The sequence below is a fragment of the Quercus suber genome, unplaced genomic scaffold (assembly GCF_002906115.3).
Source record: "Quercus suber isolate HL8 unplaced genomic scaffold, Cork oak 2.0 scaffold_193, whole genome shotgun sequence".
Classification (NCBI taxonomy): Eukaryota; Viridiplantae; Streptophyta; class Magnoliopsida; order Fagales; family Fagaceae; genus Quercus; species Quercus suber.
In genome coordinates this window covers 657,021-664,651 of record NW_027069651.1, presented here as the reverse complement: position 1 = coordinate 664,651, position 7,631 = coordinate 657,021, and positions in this window count along the sequence as shown.

The window sequence follows — 7,631 nt, the reverse complement described above, 5'->3', positions numbered from 1 at the left end:
AGCTAATATTTTGGCTTCTGCACATCTTAAGCTCCCTTCATATTGAATTTTCAAGAAGCTACGTAGCCCTAATTTTGGAGTACAAGGAATTCACAATTAATACAATCTAGAATCTACCTATATAAGAAAATATTAACTTGCTTGGAAATATGGCTCCCCAAATTTCGATCATCTTGGGTCCAAGTTGGGGGGGGGGGGGGGGGGTGTGGGGTGGTGGTGTTGTTGTTGAAGATGAATATCTCTAAAATTTGAAGGAAGCTTCAAGTTTTGAGAAAATTTCTCTTCTTCAATATTTCGTCCTAAATGGAAAATTTAATTACATCAAGATGTTGATTTTAAAATGTTAATGAAATTAATCAACTTTAACAAATTAACAAATCATGTAAATTAGATTGATTTCCTATTAGTTTTAATAAATTAAACATGTCACCAATAAAGTCATAAAGCATCAAATAAAGAACAAAGAAAATATCATATCGAAGTAAAAAAACTCAGGGAAAAAAATCCAAGAGAAAAACTTCTTTGAGGTTTAACAGCCACCCCAAGGAAAATTCGCTATTTAGAACCAAAGTCTTTACAACCTAAATTAACACTAATTTCTAAATGTTACTTCCATAGGTGATTTACTCACTTTACCACATGCAAATCCAATCAAGTTAAAATCCTCTATCATGAATTTCCCTCATGAACTCCGTCCGTGAATTCAAGTTCCTGTTGAAGATCTGATCTCTGTAACAAACCATAGGATGACTTCAACCTTGATATGCACTATGGTAGCAACAACAAAGTAAAATATTTTCTCTATTAGTTACTAAGCTCCTTGATTAAATATTGGAGGCTAGGGTTTTCTCTCTTAATAGCACCAGCTATTTCTGCATCTACCACCTTATTGTAAGTCATGCATAATGGGCCTTTATATATGCTTTTTAAATTAGGGTTACAAAAACAAAAATCAACATCTGACTTAATGTAAAACGTGTCATATAAAAAAAAAGAGTTCTTGATCTGATAATAGCTTAAAAATACAATATTATCTTAGTTTTGGTTGGCATTATCACATCTATTTTGTGTTTATTCCCACACTTACACATAAATATGAGAGTTAGAGTTTGCAAGTTTCTCTAAAATATACTCGTTACGTGTTTTTTTTTTGGTAGGAGATTAAAACTAATGAGCTAGACATGCAAACATGAAGGCAAGAGAATCCAAGGTTGAATATCAATTGAGAAGTGTCTTTTGAAGAATTTAATGAATAAAATATATGTGGAAGCATAAAAGGAAAGAGAGGAATTTGTTTGAGCCAAAGATGGAAATAAATCTTGGCATGGAAATACTCTGACCAATTTTGTTATTTTGACCATATCTTTTTACTCCAATGTCGGATTGCCTTGATTCTTGTGGCCACAGAAAGCTAACTTGAAGATCTAAAAGTTTGTAGTTTATCAAAACTTCAGAATCTGCTGTATTCAAGGTGAAAACTGACCTGGAAGTTGACTTATTGTTGAAACAGGGAATTGACATTTTATATTTTCATTTTTGGGAAGCATGTGTTTTAGGGTTTTGAATGTTAAAAATATTAAAGTGATACAAGGGAAGACATATTTTTTTGGCTGCTGAGAAACCTTATTTTTCATCAATTTTTAAGAGTTTTTATTTTCTATGGAAGCTTAAGAACCTAAGCTAGGGTTAGGGTGAATCTCCAATGTTGTAAGTTGTTCACTATTCAACCCAAGCATGTTTTTCACATTTTAATTATTGAAATCAATTGTTCTCTTTTTATAATTGTTTAATTAGATTGATATTTGATTTCTAATTCTTTCATAAGTCTATTCTTGAATCTTCTTATTGTTAGAATATGGTTTTATAATCTCTCTAGTAAAACGTGGTAATCTTGTTAAATATTACTTTTGTCATAGTATTGCCTTTAGCATATGCAATGTTCTTGAGTTTTTCTAGCAAAGTTATTATTTTCTAGACTAAAATTTTGAAACAATTGATGAATATACAAAAAGAGCTTTATTAATATAGCTTATTTCTAAGTCTTCTAATATGATAATTTATGTGGTTACTTACTTGATTGTGTACTAAATTGGATTGGTAGTGAATGCTTAAAAATATTGGTGGAAAAACCCTAACGCCCTAGTGACTTTGATTATTGAATTTTACTAAACTTTCTTTTTCCTAAGTTTCAATCCTATTTTTCTATATATTATTGGTGCTTTTGATGTGTTCTTGTTTTCCTTTTTTTAGTGGAATGACAACCTTAGCTACATTATAATTTTCGTCAGAAAATTGGGTGACATCAAATTCTCAATCTATCTAGAAGGTGTTGAGTTTGTCTCAATTGATCTAGAATGTTTTGAGATTCTAGAAATTACTTTTTCTTTGAGCTAATCTTAGATCTTCGTCTTCAACTTGAAATGTAACACTTAGACTCAACATAACTCAAACTTTTACCGTAGTTTGTCAACATTCAATCTATTGAACTTAACAAATATTACTGTATAGACTCACCATTTTAGGTAGAAGTGACCCAACCCCATTCTTTGAATAAGTGGTTGCTTTGTGGCAAGAAAAGAAAAACCAAAATGAGAGAGAGAGAGAGAGAGAGAGCTTTGCATTAAGTAATGTACTATTTATGGAAGTTTAGGAATAAATTACTTTAATTAAATGCTCTGTGGGTTTATGTTTAAACGTATATTGAAGATGGCTTGTTTGACTTTGACACCTAATTCACACCGCTAAAAGCAATTACATCAGCTTATGTATAGTTTTGCAAAATAGAAAAAGGGTCTCTTTTTACACATTTTGGCCCAAAGAAACACTACATCAGCTTGGGTAAAATTGTGCATTTTTGCACAATTGCTACAGTAACCGTGCATATATGCACAGTTATTGTAGATCTTCCATTTCTTATTTTAATAGTTTTTTTTCTCTCTCTGATCTCTGGTGCTCTCCTTTTTCTCATTTTTTTTTTCTATCTGCTTCTTTTTCCTTCTCTTGTCTTCTTGCGAGTCCTCACACACAATCAAGATCAGGTGGCTGAAATAAAGTCACACACATACTCACTCAAACTCAAGTCAAGTCCAAGCAAAAGCTTCTCTCCTGGGTGCAATGGTAAAGAGAACCTCAGGATCAGGTGGCTGAATATAACCATTCTTGGGCGGGTCCCGCTGCTTCATCACATAACCCACCTTCTTCTTCTTCGGAGCTGGTGGGCATGCCAAATCTGCTAGTATTTGACACTCACTATGTCTCGGAGTTGTACAACCTTCTTCAACTATCACCTCCATTGTTACTGTTTGGACTCAAATGTAACCCAAAAAAGAAACACCCAGAAAGTACTGATTTGAGCTTGGATGAGTATGTGAGACACAGTGAGTCTCGTTATGGTTATTTTATTTTGAAATGGAGGATTGTAATTATTGTTTGGTTGATAAGAAAGCGAGAAAGAGGCGGATTGGGTCTATGAGAGAGAGAGGCGGTGAGGGAGAGATGGGTTTTAGATTGGGTCTGTGAGAGAGACGGTGAGGGAATGAATAATAAAAAATTGTGAAAGAATGAATATTTTATTAAATAAATGAGTAGAATAGATAAACTGATGTGGGTATTTTGTAAAAATAGATGTGTAAAATAGAAAAAGTAATTTTTTGTGCAAATTAAAAGGAAAATTTGTATGGACTGATGTAATTGCTCTAACTTTAAGGGCTCTTGCTCTTTGTTCTATTCCTTCATTTAAATATAAAATTTTGATCATATCTCACTTTTAATCGCGTCTTAACTAGTTATTAGTCTTTCTCCACCCAAAAAAAAAAAAAAAAAAAAAAATCTAGTTAGTAGTGTGACACATCAACAGAGAAAAGTAAGTTAGGTTCGTCGGCTCTGTGTCTCTACTATGAAAATGCCATCAAATGGCTTCAATATAAACAATTATATATTATAGCCATCAAGACATAGCAACCTTTATAAAGATGACTATGCCATGGTTGGAATTAATCTAATATATTCTTTTTTTTGATAAGAATCTAATATATTCTTTAACACAAAGCAAAGATATATATATATATATATATATTTTTTTGGATGTAAACAAAGCAAAGATTTGATTACGACATAAGCATGTGAGCTAGGGGGGCACTTATGTGATGAGAGAAAAAGAAAGAAGGGTGCACAATTAACACACTACAATACTTTAGTGGTCCCTCGATCATCGCATAATTCAGATTCTAGATAACGAAAGGCCATCCCAGGGAATAGAGTTGCATTTTTTTTTTTTTCCTTTTTCTCTTTTCGTAAAAAAGTTCAATATGGCACTATCTAAACTTGTTAAAATTGAATCTAACTTTGTTAACTAGCTTGAATTTAAAGGATATAAGTAATAATTTTCCAACCTGTTAAACAAGGCAGGTTAACTCAAACCCGACCCATTAAAACAATAAATTGGGTTGATCGGCTGTTACCATCATCTTTCTCATTTATATTTATGGGTGTGTATCATGAGACGAAACCAAAGATTTCATCTTTTAGGGGTAAGAAATAAAATAAAATTTAAAACCAAATTAATACATGAAAAATTCAAACTAGCATTAATCCAATATTTAAAATATAATATAAATATAATTATTTCTTAATAAGTTTTAGCTCATGATTATCCATCAAAATGAAATTCAACATTTTTTTTAATACCAAAAATTATTAAAGAATGATTGTGTACTAAAGTTTTTAGCAAAATCAATTTATTTATTTATTGATAAAGATTAAGACTTTGTTTGTTTTAGTGTAAAATACTTTTTTGCCAAAAACTGATTTTTTTTTTTTTTTTTGTTACAGAAAAACTACTTAAGAGTGCAAAAGGAAAAAAAAAAAAAAAATCAAATAAACTTATGAACCTACCCATTTACCTAATTACACATTATAATAAATCATTACAAACACTTGAAATCTCTAAAAGCACACTTGAAATTTTTTATGTTTGTCTTTGCGAAGTTTGGAGCTGATTCCTAAAGTTTTGAGACACATCATGTCCATCTTAGAGGTTACATGAGGTATTTTTGTCTTTTACATGGCTGTAGGGGTATTTTTCTAGTTTTGATGGCTTTACATGTATTTTAGTTATATTGGAGGTTTTGAAGGTATTTTTGTTATTTTTGAGGTTTCATGTTTATTTTGTTCATTTTGAAAAGTTTGGAGGAATTTTGGTCATTTTATAGATTTGAGAGTATTTTGATAAGTTTGGAGGTTTTAAGGGTATTTTGGTCATTTTGAAGATTTAAGTGTTGTTTTTATCATTCTAAAGGGTTTAAGGGTATTTCAATCATTTTGAAGGTTTCATTATGCATTTTGGAGGCCTTCCCATACTCGCTCTGTTTCCATTCGTAGTCACAGGCTTAGTGACTTGTTTGGATTAAGGAGGAAGGAATGAGAGCTGTAGGAGGCAAAATTTTAAGCCAATTATAAAATGCCACATCAAAATATAGTGGCAAATTCTAAATTAATGTCATTAAATTAATCAAATTAGATGATGACATTTGTCATCCAAATTGACATCACATTGGCATATCAAAAATTTGCCACGTGTCATTTGGCCCACAAGATAAAGATAAATTTCCTATTCAAAATTTATGGGTAATTATCTTTATTAAAATAAATAAATAAAATGAAGATAAATTTTCTATTCAAAATTGATAGATAATTATCTTTATTAAAATAAATTAAATAGAGATAATTATTTATCTTTGTTGATTATTATCTTTATCAAAATATGATAAAGATAAATATAGATAATTATCTCGAAGAAAAATTTGGGCCAATCAAAAGTCTACTACATACTTTCAAGCATATCAATTCAAAGTGGAGCTTATCCTTTGAAATTACTATAAATAGAGGACATCCCCTCTCATTTTCAAGACCAAGTTTTCAAGAAGCCTAATCTTTGGAGAAATTCTGTCTCAAGAGTCTTTGAAGAACTTGAAGCATCTTTGAAGAACTTGAAGAACATTCAAAGGGTTTGAAGAACTTGAAGGACAACAAATCTCTAACAAGCTCAAAGCTAGAGATATGTTGTGAAGACCGTTTAATCCATCTTTCAACCAAAGTCAAGAAGATCTCTTGTTCGAGTTCTTTGAAGTTTTATTGAAATTAAGCTAAAAAGCCTCCATAAACCTCAACAAACCCAAATCTTTGAAGCTCAACAGATCAAGCCTCTAAAGCCCCGAAGAACTTCAACCTAAGAGCCTTCACATTCGAAGACTTGAAGAACAATAAATCTCTAATAAGCTCAAAGCTAGAGATTTGTTGTGAGGACCGTTCAATCCATCTTCCAACCAAAGCCAAGAAGATCTCTTGTTCGAGTCAAGTTCAAAGAAGATAGAATCAGAGGGTATTCTTTTGTAAAAGAATTGAAATAGAGATTGTACTTATTATTCATCAATACAAATTTATATTTGCAAACCATATTTCTTTTCAATTGTTTGATTTTCTACAATTGGGAAATAAGTGTTTACAAGAGCAAAGTAGAGTTAATTGGAAATTAGCCTTCAATTCAAAAAAATCCTTAGGGAAACTTTTAATTTTATAGAGGCAAGTATAATGTTTTTTCACCCAAACTTTGATGTACATATTTAAATATTTTTAAAGCTTTAGAGAGGGCCATGACTAAGGACAAAGCCAGAACTTAGAGCTAGAAGGGACAATTTTGCTATTGGTTGTGTGCAGTGACTTTGGCCTCCGACTTTGTTACTGCTTAGCCACTGAGAGGTTTAAATTATTATTATTATTATTATTATTATTATTATTATTATTTTGTGTGTCTTTGATGTGTGCATTGCTGGGTAAGAAAAAAGTTATTTTATTTAAAATTTTTTAAAGGCATATTGGTTGACTAGACTTAAATTTTTTTTAGTTTTACTATTGGTAATTTTTGTTGTCAGACTAATTTTTTTGGGCTTGTATATTTTGTTTTATATTTTAAATCTATAATTTTGTTTATAGTCTTTAAAATGAGGAAAATGCTAGAGTTAAAAACTTTTCTTACAAATTACTGATATGATGAGTGGTTATTGACAAGTAAAAAAATAATGTAAGTGGTCGGCCCAAATTCAAACTTATAAGAATTTGCTACCTTAAAAATTTGTGAAAATCTTGTAGAAAATTAAATTTGTGACTATAACAATACTCTTAAAAGAATCAATGATATTGTTAAAGGGGCAAAATTGCTAAAATTAGTACCCATATATATATAATAATATTTCAAATTTTTTTGGGGGGGGGGGGGGGGTGGCTCCATCCATGGCCATGACCCCCCCCCCCCTCTCGCGATCCTTTAATGTTTCTGTCCCTAGATATGTACATTTGAAATGTGTTTGCTAGAAAACTTCAACCACAGACATCATAGATCAAATTGTAATATCTTAGATTATGAATTTGTAATGCGTGGGTGTGTGCTAAATCTCACATCAAGTATTTACTAGGTAAACTAGGGCTATATAAAGAATTGTGAAAAGTTTTAATTGTAACTTAACTAATCATTTTAGAGTGTGGAGCCATGCATTCTTGAGTTGTGCGTATGTGAGAGCACGTGTGTGTAGAGAGCGTGGTGGAATCCCATTGATTAGTGATGAAGTTAACAAGTT